Below are 20138 nucleotides of genomic sequence, written 5' to 3' on the forward strand. Positions count from 1 at the left end.
AATAAATTAAGTTTTTTGAGGTCCCTCCTCATATTTCAGTTTTTACTCTAAGGCTCCAGAGGGACTCCAGCCTGTCTCTTGGCTGCCTGTCTGCAGTGCTGTCGTGATTCTCACTGTGTGAAGGGAAGCCCCAGAAGGTGGACGCAGCGGCCCGGGGTCATGTCATTTTTGGTCAAAAACTGCTGAACACTCAGTGCGTGGGGTAGGTGCACTCATAAATCACCCATCACGAAATGGGCAAACTTGTTGAGGCTTGAAGGATAATCACATGGAGTTTTAAAAATAGTGGACATAAACTAGTTTGTAAGTTTAATAATAGAATTCCAAAGTCCCCTTTAGAGACTTTCTTTGATAAATTTGCTTTTTTGCCAACTTCGCTTTTTAAATTTCATTGCTCATTTCATTAGGACAACTAACACTATCTGAAATTGATTTAAAATAGTTTCTTAGAACCAGTTTTAATTTTTGTTTGTATGCATGACATTGCTATTATCTATAAATAGCAACAAACAAAAAATAACCATAAACATAAAGTCAGAAATCTTGCATGATTTAGATACATGTGCTTACCTGTCCTGAAACTCTAGAAATTATCTTCTAGAAAGCAGAGGTCATAATTTACACCTTTCTTTTGTGAAAATAAACAATGTGCATTGAATACTTTATTTATAAACAAATAAAACAAGTATTAAAAACTCTTCAGATATTATGTATTGAATAAAATATGTCTTAAAAACAAAATAAGAGAGATTAATGGCTTAGTTTTTCATTACTCAATATAAAAACAGAGCATATTTTATATATGCCAATTATTATTAGAGTCCTAAAAAGAGCTGCCATTTTAAAGTTTGTTACCTATAGATATATACTATTAATTCTTCCAGAGTGTAGAGAAGTGATACAAAATATATGAATAAACACTTTAACCAAAAACCACCTATTTAAAGTATTAACTTGTAATTACACTTATTATTTTTTACCACGATACTTTAGATCACAGAGACAGGTTATTATTATGAGTTACTGTGATCTGGGGAATTTTCAGGTTGCATTGCCATTCTGGTCAGAAAGTAGAAAGGAGAAGAAGGGAACCAGGTGCACAGCAAGGACAGAGCATTCTAAATTTTAAAAAAGTAAAAAAAAAGTGTCAAGAGGACACTTTGAACCAAATATAACTGCAAATTACTCATATGACAAGTTTACAAAAAATTTTCTGACACAGTGGTTCTTTCTTTAATTTTACTAATTTTTTCTCCTAATCTAGTTCTTCTTGCTAAAACATATTTAATTTTCAAGAAGAATTACAATACATTTTAAATGTTTTCCCCTCAAAATCTCTCCTTTCTGAGCTTCCTGTTGACAACATCATTGACAATCACTAAGGATAAAAGTTTACTCATTTCAGTCTAACTTTTGGGTTCTTTATTAATATAGAGTTGTAATTGAGCCAACTTATGACAAAAAAATAGGTAGCAGGTTTGTGAAGTGAATTAACTGGGAGCCAAATTTAGCCTTCTAAACTCATTTCATTTGCACCTCGGCTTGGACTTAAGCCATTAGCACAGCAGGAAAAAGGAATGGTTATGCACCAGGCCACGGGCACTCCCATGCATAAGATTTTGCAGAATGACAGAAATAATGAATGTAATTAAAACAGCATGTAGCCAAGAAAAAATAATTAGTATACAAGTCGGATGGCTCTGGGAGGCCCATGACATGACAAAATATTTTAAAGAATTTTAATAATATCCTAAACTACTTTAGTTTCCAAATAAGAGCTCACGTATTATAATGTTTGATAAATGAAAGTTTTTAATTATTATGTACAAGCTTTAGACTTAAGGTGTTATAGTTTTAATATTTCCATTTTAATCCCAGATTTTTCTAACTTCCTCTTGAAATGACACCTATGAATTATTTAATTATTATATTTGGGGGGGGAGTAGTCATAGTCATAAAATTATAAAAATTGAGATTTTGATGAGTTGTCACCAATGTAATTTGAAAACCTATTTTAAAATAACTCCAAATTTTAACTGTATGTAATCAAGCAAGCCATAATTTTAAAAAACTTTTTAATTTGAGAGAGACATAGAAATCAAGATTTCCTCATGAGATCTATTTTGCTTTGGAAATTAAGTCAAGCACCACTAATAACAGTGCCAATTCTTTAAAATCATGACAGTACAGTAAAACCATGAAACCGGAATATGTCCTGGGAAGTACATGTCCTTAAAGATTGAAGAGACACATATGTTATTGACAATTTTTTCCATTCCTAAAATTTAAAAAATACTAATTTTTAAAATTACTTTTAAAGGGATATTTTTATAATGTAAGACATGTTTTATTTCCTAACTTAACTATTAATTTCAAATCTAAGCAATTTTTATCATCTAATCTTTCCCCTATATTTTTCTGGAGGAAAACCTAAAATGACTTCAATCATTTTTTTCTGCAAAATTTTTAGAATTCTAAGAAATTATAATTGGAAAATGAAGTTTTGACTGTGAAAAAAAATGACACAGTAGGTGAATTTTGACCTGCTTTTAAGGCTAAATAGAGAAAATCCAAGGCAAAGAGAGTTTTTTAAGTGTCTTGACAAGGAATTAGAGAAGATAAAAGAAAACTCATGTTTGGGCCTTGGATCTCTAAGAGAATAATAATGCGATCAATAGATGTATGTATAGGAAACTATATTTGTTGAGCAGATAATGAAATTAAGATGTTGAAGCTGTGTCATTGTGAGACATTGAAGGTGAAACGGATACTAGACAGTGAAGGAATGGACAAGGTGAAGGTCTCAGTGACCCCAGTTGTTTGCTTACGGGTATTAACCACTTACTCATGGGGTAAAAGGTGTATTTCAAATAAACAATGCTGACTTTCTTTTTAAAAAACAGAATTATGTACAAGGGTATATTTAAAAACTATTTTCTACAAACATAAATGAGTCACTATTGTTATAGCTCTTACGTTTTAAATACTTCTAAACAAAGCAGTGGCATTACTTCACTTTGCCTTTAAGAAATGGGCAATTTTATATTTGCCAATGAAATTTAAGATTCCAGTTCAGAAGATTTACAGCTGATATGGTTAACGTTATGTTATCAACTGTAACTGCTAAACTATTTTTAAACCTAAAGGGAAGTAAAATCCACATTTTCTCAAAAACAATTTTGGAGAACAAGTTAAGTATCATAAAAGGTGAGTCCCAAGGAGAATGGCATTGACCTGTTCCAATGGTTCTTCCCAAATTGCACATGGACTGTAGGAAACATGGGGGGATTCTCTTTCGAGAGTGTCAATTGCATACCACGCTGCCTTTCAACAACGAATGCTATACAACACATTGTGGAGTTCCTGACCTCTGGAAATTCAGTCTAATGACAAAGAGTGGCCCGTTAAAGTGGAATCAAGTACTATAATCTTGCATTTCAGTCACATTTTACTTATTCGTTCACTCACTCATGAAATGGATTTTATTTTATTTTAGAGAGAAGGAAAAAGAGGCAGAAAGAGAGGGAGAGAAACATTTTGCAACAATGAAACATCAACTGGTTGCCTTCTGCAAGTGCCCGGACCAGTGGTGGAGCCCATGACCCAGAATTGAATGGGCAGGCACCTTTGGGCATGTGGGAGGGTGCCCAGTCCACTGAGCCACAATGGGCAGGGTAACGCTTTATTTTTAAACAAATTAAAAATCTTAATAGTCTTGAGATCCTGCCTAGTTTATGCATACATGGTTTTAACTCACAAGGGTCTTCCTTTTATTTGGAAACATAACTTCTTACATTTTATTCTTTGTTTGTATTTAGTTGATGTGAGACAGGCTCTTTTTGAGGATATATCTGGTATTTTTTTCATGATAGTATTCCCTTATAGTAAATGATAAAATGACTATTTGTGGTTTTACTAGTTTCCCCTTATAAATCATTCTCTTAATATGTACTTACTGCCAAGGATTTCCGACTTTGAATAATGAGGTTATTGTTTATTGCACGACTTCTTGTTATTTAACCTTGAAATTTAGTCAATATCTGTGTAAGAACAGACATGGTTGAAGTAAAAGAATTAGTCTTCATAAGCACAGGTACCAAAGCACCGAAATAACACATTATTACTGTGTCTTGTTGGAACCAGTCATTTATCGCAAGTAGACGTTTTAAATGAAACAAATTATCAGTGGCTAATGGTCTATTTGGCAGAGCTCGTGGCCAGCATCATTTTGGCCGTTCTTGATGAGAATGTTGTCCATAAAAGGCCAAGGGACTCTTAATTGATTGTTACTAACAGTCTGCACTGTGTGTAATAATGAATGATCCTGGGCCAGGGAGATGTTTTGACAAAAATAAGAGCTGAAGAGAATTAGGGTCGTCAACTCCTCAAAGGCAGTTTTGAAAAATGTGATCTAAACAGCATCCGAGTATATACCTCTATTTCAACCCTGTTTCTTAAATGTCTTGGGGAAAAAAGAAACTGATTTTTCAAATAAGAACTCTAAGGTCTAAATTAGGATATCAGTAGCCACATTGCAAATATAAAGGGCGGAGCACATTGTAGTTCATCAGTTGATAAATTGCATACTTGACACAACTTGGAGCTTGCCTTTTAGAGCCCGTGTCCTTACTGAGCTAACCACATGTTACAATGATTTAGCAATCAGAACAAACATCCAGTCAAAACACTACAGGTATAAGGTCTTCTGAATGCAGAAGTAGACATAGTATTTAGATTAATATTTGGCTCTAAAATTGGTTTTCTGAACTGTGACAACTGTCACAGACAAAAGTGCTCATGCACTAAATGCTAATATGCCCTAAATTTGAGATGAGAAAAGGAAAGGAAAGGAGGAAAAAGGAGAGGAAAGGAAAGCACATGGCAGGATAGAGAATGAATAACCAGAGCCATCTTCTTTCCATTAGTTTTGCAGCTAGGCGTGAAACGGATAGTGAAATTCATCAATAAACATGATGTTTATATTCTTAGTGGTGTTTTCCTGTTATACAAAACACCTAAAACAACAGGGGATAACCAATTAGATATCATTTTCTCAGTTTGGCTAACCACTAGTAAAAATTCATTAAATAATTTCTCATCAGGCTGTAAATAAGAAGGAATGGACCTTTATATAATTTCCAGCAGGTGACAAAGTTTGCCTTAAAAATAAAATATCCATTATTCATTGGTCAAAATCATTCAAATAAATATAAATGAAAAAAATAAATCCTTCAAGTATCAAATACCAAAAGTGTAAATTGATATATACCTTGCTGCTCTATCTGCTTCTAATTATTACTAATGTGGATGATTCAGTGAGCTAAATGGCAACCTTAAACTCAAAGAAAATTATTATAACGAATGCACCTATAATTATCTAATTGATCTCATTTATTTATGAAGGCAATGATAGAAAATTATAACAACACTAAGTAGGTTAATAATCTTTTTTCACAGGAAAGAGAAATGCTACAAACATATTGACCTCTTGGTGTGTGTGTGAATTTAAGTGCTACTTTTATAATACTAGTTTCATTTATTCACTGGTTCTTATATAATTTCTTGGACTTAGATAATTTTTAAATATTGATGTTAATATTTGAACATTCTTACCAGTTTTATTATTTGCCATTTTAATGTCAATGTATTAAATAATTTTTATATATTGAATGGTACCCTCCATATAGATGAAATATATGCCAATGAATCTATATTGCTTTGCAAAATTATAACATTGTAAACTTAACACAATTGTATTTTTAAAACTTTCAGATTAAAACCAACCCAAATGAAATATATAATGAAATATATTTAAGACCCCGAATTCATTAAGTTGAATTAGATACTAGTGATTCTCCAAGATTTACAAAATACATCACACTGAATCCTTCAGAATAGATAAATAATTGCTTGCCCTGTAAAAGCATTTGCCATATCTGCATTAAATAAAGAACAACTCAGCAGATGTTAAACCACAGTTTATTGTCAAGAATCTGCATCTACTTGAATAAATTACATCTGGAACTCAATAATCTAGATCCACATGACTCTCTGGGAAATTTTTTCCTAATATTCTTCTGGCTGCTGCTGTGTTTTGTGTAATAACTAGGCTGTGTTAAACATTACGGTGATGATTAGGTTGGCTGACATTTAGATTTGAATCTTTTTGTTCTGAAATTGAACCAGTGGTAGAAGGCATGATGGGCATCACTGTCAGCTATAAAAATTTTAAAGTTAATGTTACTTTAACATTTTGGGATATGTTACATGCATATGTTTGCCATGTTGGAAAAATGTTTCAGTAAAATGAAAAAGGTCCTCAGGACCCTGGAGTCTTCAACAACTCAGAGTCCTTAATGGCTCTCCATCCCTCATCTGTGCATCTGTGTCTGTGCTTTATTTATCACTTCATCCATTCACTCAGTCACTCACTCAGTAAATCTTCACTTCTCAGGGCCATGAAGAAGGAAGACAAGCTCCTGCTCTTGAGGTTCTTACCCTCTGGTATGGAAGGGCCACACCAGGTAATAAACAAGATAATTATAAATGAGGAACACACTGTGGGGAAGGTGACCACCTAGGAAAGAGTACTGGCTAAGGCATGTATTAAGAAGGCCTCTCCCAGGAGGTGATTTTGAGTTAAGAATTTAGGGATGATGGCTGGAGTTGGGGGGTAGTGGTGGTACGGAGTGGTGGGGGGAAAAGGCAGACAACCATACTTGAACGACAATAAAAAAATTCCAGGACGAGAAACCAGAGAAATGCCTGGGGCAGCAAGTTCCAGACAGGAATAACAGCAAATGAAATGAGTGTGTTTGGTTGTTGCAAGAATACCAGAACAGCCAGGTTCGCTGAAGAGTAGTGAGCCGGGGACAGGGTGATACTGAGGTGAATTTGGAGAGAGAGGGCAAGATCCTGGAGGGCCCGGAGGAAATTAGAGTTTCATTCTAAATACCATGAGAATCTTCACCTTATGCTTTTAAAGGATCACACTGACTGTACACAAGCTCAACATTGGAGAAGGGAACTAACCATATTACAATTTATTAAAATTAAATTGAATTAAATTTATTTAACTTATCTATTAAAAGATGTGGGCTTTCAGATTCCTGGGTGATGCTCTATGGGAACATTGTATAAGAATTTCAAAGGGTTTTGGGATCAACCGGTAGCTGTTTTATGAGTTGCTGTCAGGGTACTAAGAATAAACAACATTGTACTTCAGTTAACACCATTACTAGACCTGAAAAAACGATCATTCTGCCCATACTCAGAAATTATTCACATCCAGTCTTCTCACTAAGCTTATTTCTTTTTATTTATATATATAGCTTATCATCTGACCTTGGATAATCTGTATAAATCACCTAGGGCCAACCCTTGATTGTAACTTCACAAAATGTATTATTAGCTACATAACTAACAGAATAGGTAAAAATAAAAATTAAAAAAAGAAGGCGCAAATAAAAAGTTGAAAAGTAAAAGTGGAGTAAACCAAAACCATTGCTAGGTAAGAGGAGAGATTGAGAGGCTTTCTGCAGATTTCTCAGATCTGGTCTTGCATCAGTATTAGAACCTAAAAAACAGTGATACACAAACACTCTCAGTTGAAGATTTTCTTCTAAATACATATCAAATTGTGAGCAGATTAAAGGAGACAAATGAAGACTGGAAAATAGCTGCCTTTACTGACAAGCAGCTAAGTATTATGTGCATTGGCTGAATCACTTAACAGAAACTGTAAACTGTATCGCACATCCTCATTATTGACATCACGGAAGAGTACAATTTTAACAATATTCCAGAAAACAAAGACCCCTGAAAGGATCTCTACACACTGTTTTGGGATTAATACCAGATCAAAGAGAAATTTATTTATGCAAACATGGAAGAATTAGTAAATTAGAAAGAAGAAGAAGATACAGGGGGGTAACTGTAAAAAAAGATACACTGTGAGTCCTGGCTGATGTGGCTCATTGGATTGAGCCTGAGCCCGTGAACCAAACAGCCACGGTTCAATTCCCAGTCAGGGCACATGCCTGGGTTGCAGGCCAGTTCCCAGCAGGGGACGCATGAGAGACAACCACACATTGACATTTCTCTCCCTCTTTCCTTCCCTTCCCCTCTAGAGATAAATAAATAAAATCTCTAAAAAATATTTATAAAAAATGAAACAAAATATAAGCTGTGTGAAAAATTTAAAGATATGAAAAAAACAAGAGCATAATGTAAAAGGAAAATTAATTGACATGAGGAAGGATTATGTTAATTAACTTTAAAACTGTTAATAACTTACTATAAATTAATAATTACACCTGGAAGAATGTTGACACGTAGTTAACGCTGAGCAACATGGGAGTCAGGGCCACTGACCCCGGTGCAGTGGGGAATCCGCATTTTCCTTTTCACTCCTCCAAACTTAACTATTCACAGCCTTCAACTGAGCAGGAGGCTCACTGATAATTATAAACTTGATACAGTTTTTTTATAATGTGAGTAAACATAAATGAATTATAAGACCAATAAGAGACTGGAAAATGTATCAAAATGTTAAAAAATGGCATCCTAAAAGGATTAATATTGAACAGTAAACCAGGATATAAAAGCTTTACAATTTGTAATATGGCTTTATGTTTAATGGATTTGTTAATACATTTTAAAAGAGAATATAAAAGTAAAGTTAATATAATTATATTATCAGGATCTAAAATATATTTCATGACAACAAAATATCTACTTGAAAAAGGTAAATTATGCTCTTTTATATGTTTCATTTAGAAGTTAATAGATGTTGACTAGATAATTTAAAAGAATAATTTTTAAAAGTTTACATTAAAAGTAATAATTAGTAGAGTAATAGATTTTTTCCAATTTCTAGGAGAAAAATGAACAAATAATATATGCACATAGAAAAAGTGATAAGAATCAAGAATAAAAACATATTAAAGCTTGTAATCTATTGTGTGAAAACAAGTCAGTAATTGATAAATCAGGGTATATGTGCCTTACACTAAGACTCTGTCTTTAACTATTTGAGCCTTTGCTCCCAAATTTTAGATATTTTGTTTTACCTCTTCCACATTGAAAAATGTTTCTCTTGAAGGACTTTTTTCATCCAGAGAAACCAAGAAAAAGTCCCTCCACGAGGACTCATGAATAGTGAGGGTAGGGTGCAAAAGTCATGTGGTTTTTGGTGAAAAACTGCTAAACACACTGTGTGGTGTGGGCAGGTGCACTTGTCAATCACCCATATGACATGGGCATACACACTGAGTCTTCAAAAAACATTCACTGAAGCGGAATGCAGCCTCTCACAACAGTGCCAGCTCATTACTGATACAGATGAAGTTCCCAGAACACTTACCTGGGGGGCAGGGAGCCTGTACTACAAGGGGCTCACCCTCCAGATGATAATTCCAGCTTTTTCTTGGCTGGTCCCTCCTTGTATTTACATTGTTTCATGGATTGTGCTATCTCTAAATGGGTTTTAGAAAGATGGAATGATTAAAAACCTGTGAAAGATTGTTGCTATGGACACCTGAAAAAGCAACACCCATCCTAAGCTAATTTGTATGACATTCCAGATAGCAACATGTAGTGAGTAAAGCAGAAAATATCATTCCTTTTTCTTTTCTTTATCTCAAAGCCTATTATTTCAGGTGGAGAGCCAAGTGACTAATGAACACAGTTGGCTGAACCCTTTCCAGTCTAACCCTAATTGCTTTATAGTTATTATTTTTTTCGTTCTGAACTGAAATATGATAAGATGTCAATCAACTTCAGGTTTTTATGGAACAAGGAAGGTTTAATCTTTTTTGTGTACATATTATCTTAAAAATCTACCACAATAAATGCTTTTTTTTTTTAGAGAGAGAAAGTAGATTTTCATTCCAGAGGTTAATTTTGGGGGAGGACCTATTATTATTTTCAATGTATTTTTATTTTTATTGTATTTTCTATTACCATTTACCCCCTTCTATCTCTCCCCCTGCAATCATTACACTGTTGTCCAGAGATTAATTTTTAATGAATCAAAATGTTAGTAAAAAGGAAGAAATGAAATGTGGTCCAGTCATCTGAAAATGATATTAAATAGCTATTTCAGTTAAATGAAGGAAGTTATAGGTCATTTCTTAATATGTCATTGGATAGGCCTTTAAAGTGTCAGGGAAAAAAAGTCAAAGGTAGAAGCTATTGGATTTGTATACATGAAATTTTGTAGTAAATAGTTGAATGGTTTGGAGCTTGGATGGAGAGTGTTTGATGAAGAGTGTTGGCTGCAGCATCTGATAGTTTATAGACATAACACTTTTATAGATATTGGAAAATTTCTTTGGAGTTATGTATCTTAAATCCCTATCATACTCTTGCTTGATATGTAAAATAGCATGTTCCTATAGAAATACATAGTTGCAACTTTCACATATCTGTTGTCTTTTATTTTCAAAACTTAGTTTTTTTCTGTTCCCTCAGCCATTGCTAACATTTTCTTTTCCCAACCGCTCTTCTCTGAAACCAGCTTTCCCTCTGAGTAAGTGCATTTCCTCCTCACAGGTAAGGATGCTATACCCTGGCCTGGCATTTAAAATGACACTGGCCTCACCTCACATTATCTTTCCAACTGCAATTCTTAAGTCTCATGTTAGCAGAATATTTTTCTACAGACTAAAATTAGATCATATTTTATTTTTATATCCCCCATGTCCTTGTACAAAGAATATACAGAGAACATACTTGTCAATGTATTGAATTTATCTAGATTTGAGAATAACATCTTACTGGTAGGGGTTCAAAAAGTACTTTTAATGTCCCCTTAAAAATTTATAAGCATCGGTCATTACATTTAGAAGAAACTTGAATTATTCAACTTAAAGTTACTAAACTATGAAATATTCTGCAGAAAAGCCAAAGGTGTAAGTGAAGTCATGTATAATGTTGCTGTAGGTTAGCGATGAAATAGATCTTTTCCACATTTTCAGTGAAAGCATTTGTGAAAAGATGTATTGCTCCAAGTTGAAAATCTATATTCTGTGACAGCTGCTGACTAGTAATGAGATCTAATGAGCTGTCTCTTTATTGGAAAAAAAATAACATTTGCAATAACATCCCCTTTGCAAATTGTAAAAGAGTATGGGAGTGCAGATATAAGCCCAAGTTGATAGGGTATATCCATGTCAATGTCATTTCAATTCAAATCTAAGTTTTTGTTCTCATTTAAAGTTAAGGTACTGTACACTCAAACGTGAAAATCAGTTCTTTTTCTCCTAATAGCCTGTGGCTAGAAATTTAGTTTCTTTCATATAATATTAACATAACACTGATGCCAATATTATCATAGTAAACTTAGTTAAGTTTAAACAATGATAAGCTTTTCAGATTTTGTTTCCAAGTTTAACAGATAACTATTGTTCTTTTTCATTGCTGTATTCATAAATATTTGGGGTTCATGATTTGAAACTCCTGTGCCAATACATGAATGGCCTCCTCTTTTCATCACTTACAACCTCCCAAACACACACATAAAGAGACAACTATGATTACTACGACAGAAAAATGTTTGGGAACTGATGGTGGTTTAGAGTATGTTGGAATGCCTCAAGGTTCTAGTTAAAATAATTTTAAAGTAACAGTGGCAGCAAAGATGTTATTGATTTGGGGAATATAAAAACTTAACATTTTACATAAAAATAGAGGTATTATCAAAACAATGTCAATAAAAAGCAATCTAAAAAATCCCTTTGCCCTTGATGCATATTTAAATCAGACATTTGAATGCACAAAACAGATATAGTTCTGAAACAATAATTTCTATGGCTTTCAAAGTACACCAGCATCTCTTATGTATTAGTAATGATTTCCTACGTCCAATATATCCTTTCTATTTTTCTCTCTTATTACAGAAGAAAGAGCTGCATTATTCTTAAAGTTAATTATATCAGTGGTCCTCCAATGCTCATCACATTAACATTTTCCCAGAACAATTTCAAAAATTATCACCGATTACCATCCAAGTACTGATGAACTCCATCTGCCCAGATGAGATGTTTCTCTAGAGCATCAGAATCATAGAAAGCCTACTGGGCATATAGGCACCTTCATACTCAGTGTATTAAATTCTTTACTTAGTTTATAGACTTCCTTTTTTCAACAGTGTCCTCCAAGATTTTCTATGTTAATGAATGCCTGCACAATCCAATTGGTTTCTTGATCCAGAACACATCACAATTTCTTCACCACAATGTTCTCCCATAACAAATATATTCTGTACACTCTGTAAGTTAAATCTTTCATACATCTTCTCCTATTTGTAAGCTCTTTTGTCCATTCCACTGTCCCAATCAAGCTGACCAATAAATCACCTCCTATCCAAGTTTGCTGATCAGCACAATAACTATGTCTTCCTCTGGTCCAGTGAACACCTGGAGCCAAAGTGATCTGTCTAAACACAAAACTGGTAATGTCATTTACCACCCTGAAGTTATTTTATTATTTTTTGTGGATTTGAGGATAAAGTACAGGTATTAAACTTGACTTTGTTCTTGTTCAGTCTTCTCTCTAGCTTATTCATTTAGTTCCTCAAAGATCACATATCGTCTTTGCAAACGTCCTTATGAATTTCTTTCACTTAAGCATGAGTCATCTTACTACATTCACCCAGAAAAATTAAAGAAATGTTATTTTTAGAAAAGTTCATTAAGTACCCAATGTACCAGGCTAGGGACTCTATGTAGGTTATATCACGTTGCCATGACAGCTATGAAAAGAGTTATTATGTCACCATCCCTCACATAAGGGGACTGGGGCTGCAATGAATACCATGTCTAAATACAGCTGGCTAGTACTCAAACAAAAATTTTCTAAATTTTTATTTATTGATTTTATAATGAGAGGGAGAGAAAGAGAAACATTAATTTTGTTATTCTACTTATTTATGCATTCATTGGTTGATTCTTGCATGTGCCCTGACTATGGAGCGAAGTCACAACCTTGTCATATTAGGATGATTCTCTAAATCAACTGAACCACCTGGCCAGGGCCTGAACAGGAATTTGAAATTAGTTCTTGCCTGACTCCAAATTCAGAACAACATCACGTTCTTTAGAAAGTTCTTTTATTAGACTTCAAAATTGGTATTGTCTGCCTTGTTTTTGTTTATCCCGTAATTTTATTAACATTACACTTCTCATTTTGTACTGCAATAACTGATTTAATTAATGTGTCCTTGCATGAGGTCCTAAGATCTTTAATACCTATTTTATTCACTGTTGTACTTCCATAGCACAGCACTGGAAAAAGCGTATATGCACAGAATATCCAAGCTCTGAGATATTCAGAAGAAAGCACAGTCAGCCAGCCCTGCATATTCCACCTTCGCCCCTGTCCCCAAATTCCCTCTCCCACTTGATTCTTAAGAGTAAAGGAAAATGTTAAATGATTAATTAGCCACTTTCATCATCAGGCACTATGTTGGGTGTTTATTGTTGTTCAGAATTTCCTTCCCACTTCTTCTAGAAAAACATTCTTTTCTCATTTGTATAATTGCCTGTCTTCACTCTGTGTGATTCTTGTGTAGCTGCCAATCACAATATCCAACCTTCCCAACCACAAGGGCAAGGAAGTGACCAAAATCTAGCCAATCATACTACTTATTATCCTGACCACCTATTTTGGCTCTGGCTGTACATACAACTTGTGCCAGTTGAATCAAAATCTAATGGCAAGATAATGAAATAGAAAAGCTCTCTGCATCATTCAGAGCCTTAATGGAAACACTGCAATTTCTTTAAGGGGAAAATAAATCTTTCAGAGTATATCTTTCAGGCCAGAGAGTTTGTTTTGGAGGACACACTGCCAAGAATAATGCCCGAACCTTGTCACAAGACTATGCCTGCAGAGACCTCCTTTTCAATCCCTTAGAACAGGCTTGAAAAAGAGTTGGCACTCAGTATGTAATCACTAAGTGGCCACGACCTAATGGATGCCATAATCTACTCTATTGCCCCCAAGTAAGCCAGAATCTACGGCTCCCAGTGTAACCCAAAACAGATTCTGTGTAAGGCCCATTTCTTTACATTGCTCTCTTCTGAAGCAATTTTTATTATTGCGTGTTTTTGTAGAAGTAAACATTTGTGATAAAACCTAACTGGAAGGGAGGTTGGGAAAGTGAGTCTTCAGCTTTAATCTCAGAGAGGTAGGACTTAATGGTATGAACCGTGTTCCAGAAATAAGCTCAGTGCTTTAATGATTCTATGTATCAACTCAACGTAATAATTACTAAACTCTTTCTTTCTTATACAGGATTACTAAACTTTAGGATGATATAAGCATGGATGAATCTGAAGCCATGCTCTCCTTCACTAATACTCAGAGGAAGCCATGTGCAGTAGGAGATAGTGAGCCAATTCAGAGAAAGAGAGAGAGTACAAAGAGATCACAAGTCATCAGTTAGCTCTGGAATTCTTAGGCTACACTGTCCATGGGTTGGTTACGTTACACATACAGATAGAGCTACACACACAAAAAGAGAGAGACATGCATATTTCTTATATTAGTTTGAATTATATATGTATCTCTTGCAGACAAAAATATCTCAATGAATAAAGACATGTGTGATGGATAATTTTATGTATCCATCATAAAATGGCTGAGCTATAATATTCAAAAAAGTATTTGGTCAAATATTATTCTGGAAGTTTTTGTAAAGCTGACTTTGGATATGAGATTAACATTTAAATAATTGGGAATTGAATAAAGCAGATTGCCCTCCACTATGTAGGCGAGCCTCATCCAACCAGTTGAAGGCCTTAATAAAACAGAGAATTACCTCCTCTGAGCAAGAAAGAATTCTTCAAACAGATTGACTTTAAAATTGAAGTGCCACTTTTCTCTGGGTCTCCAGCCTGCTTGCCTACTCTATCAGGGTATGGACTTGTTAAGCCTCCATAAAACTGCATGAGTCAATTTCTTAAATCCTTCACTGTGTTTATGTTCTGATGGTTAATTTAATGTGTCAACTTAATTTGGTCATAGTTTGCTTAGATATTTGGTAAGATCATTCTGGGTGTGCTTGTGAAGTTGTTTTCGAATTAGATTAACAGTTATATTTTTAGACTAAATAAAGCAGATTACCCTTCATAATGTGTATAGGGGGTCATTCAATCAGAAGGTCATTTATTCAGAAGGCCTGAGTAAAATAAAAGGCTAATCATCCCCCAAGATGTCTTCTTGCCTCATGCATTTCAAACTGGAATATTGGCTTTTTCTTAGCTTTGGACTCAAATTGAGACATTGGCTTTCTTGTTCTTAAGCTCATTAGCCTTTGGAGTGGAAGGAAGCCTTTGGCATTTCTGCATATAAACATACATATACTATGATATATAGGTATATATAAACATCCTACTACATGTATATATGAATATGGATATGAAAGTATGTGTTTATACATATACACACTCTGCTAGTTTGTCTGCAGAACCTCAAATAATGCAATACACTTCCAAGAAAAGTGTTAATGGTGAAAACGAAGATATTCAAAGCAAACGTGACCTCACATTGCATAGAACGGGAATGACCTCTGTATGGGAAACATAGAAGCCTCACCATTCTTTCGGTTTCCAACCATGCAGCAGCAATTTCAGGGCTAGATGGTTAAGTATACTCAACAAGAAAAGCATTGTTTCAGAGGAGGCAGTTCTGTAGCTAGATTTTGGTCTTAGTTCATCTAGGCTGCTAAAACAACATACATAGTTTGGGTGACTTAAAAACAAATATTTTTTTCACATAATTCTGGGAGCTCAGATGTGCAAGATCAAGGCACTGACAAATCTGATGTCTAGTGAGAGCCCACTCACCGGTTCACAGGCAGTTGTCTCTTTGCTGTGTTTGTACATGGCCGAAGAGCTGAGGAAGCTTGCTAGGGTCTCTTTTATAAGGCACTAGTTCCATCCTGAGAGCTTCATTATCAGGATCTAATCACTTCCCAAAGGCCCTGTCTCCAAATCCCATTATATTGGGGATTAGGTTTTAACATAGGAACTTTTTGGTACACAAATATTCTTTCTAGTGCAACTTGTTATGTCTCTAATTGGCCTATCGCTACACATAACTGGCTTCTTCCAGTGGCAAGAATTTATCTCAAACCAGAGAACAAATGCCTTCAAGTATACCTACTCTAGGTTGCTAGAGTAGATATTATTCATGAGTGATCAAACTATAAAATCTAGTTCAAAGGTGATTATGTAACTAATACAAATTGCTCAGGAAATAAATAAACACTTCAGAATTTCTAACTTTCTCTACATCAGAATTGTCTACTTTTTCAGTTACATTAGAGTTCACTTCACTCTTAGCCACAAGGTTCTGCTGCCTACCCAGTTGTCCCTAAAGGTGAGTTAGGTAGCTTGGGAAGACTGAAGAATCAAGATTCACTTCAGAGGGTATGATGTTTTGAAAGGTGCAAGTGTTCCCCTACTTCCTAAACCGGGGGCGGGGGGAGGGTAAAAAAGAAAGTAGCTGAGATTAAACTAGGCTTGTTTGTGGGTTTCCCAATTCTCAAACTAAGAGACTCAAGAGGTCCATAGTAATTAAATGGGACATATGAAAAAAACGGAATAGTTTTTCTCACTCAACCTCTACAAACAGAAGTTTCTTAATTCAAGATGGTGAAAGCTGCTAAGTTTCAGCTTCCACATGGGAAACCAAAAGACTGGAAGTGTTATTGGACAATCCTGAGTGGGTGTCTCAACAGAAAAAAAATCTTACAAAGGATTTTTCTCTTTCTTCGACAGAAAAAGAAAAAAAAATACCAATTGGCCTTTACAAACCCATTATTAGTTTGTAAGTGTACTTGGGCGGGAGACCAGTGATGGGTAGTGAGACCACAGTAGGTGTATCTGGGTGGGAGACTGACTGTGATATGGAGCCAGAGCAGACTGGAGAAACAGCTTCTCTGTTTCGTTTGTTTAGAAGGAAAAGAAAAGATTTTATTGTCAATATGAGGTGGCGAGAGCAGAACCAGCTTTTGACAGAGGGATAGGCTCCTGCAGCAGCAGCAACATTTACAAAAGCTAAGCAGCTGGAAACTGCAAGTGCTCAGTTTATCTGTGGTAGGCAGTTAGGCCAGACCTGATCAGAGTAGGAATGAGAGACCAGGTTACAGGAGGACACCCAGGGAGGAAAGCTCCAGGCACCTAGCAACAGACAATGGTAGGGTGGGACCTGTCCCCAGGGTAACGTTTCCTCCCCAAGCTTATAGCAGGTTTTGCAGACTCTCTGACCTCTCATATCACTGGTTATTCCATTTGGCCCCTCGTCTGGCCTTTTCTCCCAGCATTTAGTTAGTCAGATGGTAAACAACCTTAGTGAACAAATAGTGGCTGGAGAATAGCCTCATAAGACTCCCATATAAGCCCTTGCATAACCACTTCCTTAAGGACAAGTAAATCATTAATCTTTCCCTGAGTATATGGAATGATGAGAGAGTTCAGTACATAAATAAATTATTGTAGCATAACATTATTGAATGCTGGAAGGTTCTGAAGAGATAGGCTTTAGTGGAGCTGAGAGGTAACATAACCAAGACCTGTCTTACACATGTCTTCTATTTTCTAAACTCAAGACTTAGAATGAAAAGCATAAAATATATTGTATTTATGAGTAGAATTTTCTTTCACTTATTTTACCACCTACTTCACTCATGTGACCCTCCATCTGATGATAAAAAAGAGAGAAAGAAAAAAAGAGAAAGAAATACACAGTTCCTTTGGGTACTTGTTTTTGACTAATTTTTCATTATTTCACTTAATAAATATTAAACTCCTATTATGCACAAACATGTTATTTTGGGGACTGAAAATACTTCAGTGAACAAAAAATATATTCTTTCCCTTATGCATCCCTTCATAGAACAACTTGCTAATAAAAATTAAAAATATTTTAATATATGGTATGAAAATATTTGATTATTTTCTTCTATGAAAGGGCATAGTGTAAGTACTGATGATTATGTGGTATAAGAGAGGAGGTCAAGCCTGGGGATCTCAACTGCTCCTTCAGACAAGCCGAGGAAACCACAGGGAGGACTGGATGGAGCAGGCTTAACCTATATTACTCTCATTACAGGGAGCACCAGGGGCAGGAGATAGGTGAAGCAGGACCACACATCCCTGAGTCCCAGGCTTAGTTTGCGGTGTCCCAGACAATGGGGGTACGTGTGTTGCATGTGACTCTAAACTACATTACCTCAGTGGATACTCAGGACAAGAAAGGGTCAAGAAGTGATCACTCAGGAAAAGAAGTTGCTCCCAAAAGGAAATAAGGAGGCAATTACAATCCATTTTCAAAGCAGGGGTCCTCTGGCCAGACTTCTATTACGGGCTTTGAAGGAGCCATGTCCAGCCCGACCCTACATGTTGGAAATGATATTATTTTATATTAAATGATATTTGAGTAGAGGCCTGAGGGAAATGAAGAACTGAGTAAGAGGATTTCTGGGAAAGAACTTTTAAGAGAAGAGGAACGGCATGGGCAAAGGCTGTGAGTGGGAAAAGTTCTCCTTTGTTCCAAGAGCAGCCAGGCAGTCAATGTGACTGGGAGAGAATGAAGGTGAGCGGTAGGAAGTGAAGTCATGGATATAAGGATTAAGGTCATACTAGGCCTGGAAGTTCAGTGTAAAGGGGAAAGGTCATCATAGGGACTTCGACTATCATTCTAAGTAGAATGTTAATAGTATAAAGCTTTAATGATTAAAAACTACTAATTCTCCTATAAATTGCTTTGCCTAACAAGCAACTGAAACTCTTTAATCATCTTCATGAAAAGCTTTTCTTTTAGATTGATTGGCTACAAATCCTACAACAGGAAGCAATCCCCAGAGTAAGCCTTTCTCATTGAAATCAGTAAGAAACACTTTCAATTTTACTACCTGGAGCTATTAAACTGAATATTTAAAGGGCAGATTAAAACTCAAAGAATCAGTAATTAGTAATTAATTGGGTTATAAAAACATAAACACCAAGATCATCAGCTCAAATCAAAGTTGTGGAGACAAATTTAACATATAAAAACACTTCACTGGAAATATGAAATGAAGGACATGACATTCTCCATTTTTTTCTTGTCAAGAAGCATTCATATGCACAAGGCAAAAAATGACCCTGCTTTTGATATTCAATGGTGTCCCTGCAGGAAGCTTTTTGTAGATTCTAAGGTTAAATGAATCTGGAAATTAGCCTATTGGGTCAGGGAAAACACTTTAATACAACACATAATCAAATATTTTCTGAAATGGCATTACAGTGTGTGCTCCCTAGTTGATTCTAACCCTCATTATGCAAAACACACTGAAAAATGTAATGCAGAACATGATGATTTGATTATGTAACAAAACCAACTAAATGTTTTCATTAGCAGCATAATATTTTTGCACAATAAAGATAATTGAGTGTTGAAAATGTACTAATTCATTTAATCCCATGAGACGAAAAATAATACAGAGGGAAATGATATATCGTTAGGGACTCTGATTAGTAGAGCACAAAGTGCAAAATCTTCTTGCTAATAGGCATTGTTTCAATCTGAAGCATGCTATGAAAAGAAAAATTAGGCATGTTACTTGTTGAATTATTTAAAGTTTAAAAAGTGGTGAAGATTTGTCTTCTTACAAAGTTTAAACAGCTTTACTAATTAGATAGAACAGCAGGAAACATTTTTCCCCCACATAGAGAAGTAATACATAAGTGATATATATATAAATATATATGCCTAAGTGTTTACAAAGCTTGAGCTATTCTAAGTCTCAGGCCATTCAGAGAAGGACGGAAGAGTGGATTGCTTGAAGTAAAGAGTCACATGTGAACAATTTAATCCAACAAATTCAATACAATCTTTGGATAGATATTTATCTGATCTGAGTGAGTACACTGTCGGACTTTATAAAAAAGAAATGGATAAAGATATTAAAAATCTTGAGAATATTAGCTAAAATTATTTTTTCTTTTTTTAAGCAGAAAAAAAGTTAATGCATGTAATTTGATCATTCCAAAATCACTGGAAGGTTGGGTTATAAGCTTATTTTTTTCATTTTTCAGTAAATACTAAAATGTATATAATTAGGCAGTCAGTGTTATAAAAGTAATAAT

The sequence above is a fragment of the Artibeus jamaicensis genome, unplaced genomic scaffold (genome assembly GCF_021234435.1).
Source record: "Artibeus jamaicensis isolate MK-2021 breed Jamaican fruit bat unplaced genomic scaffold, CSHL_Jam_final contig_387, whole genome shotgun sequence".
Lineage (NCBI taxonomy): Eukaryota > Metazoa > Chordata > Mammalia > Chiroptera > Phyllostomidae > Artibeus > Artibeus jamaicensis.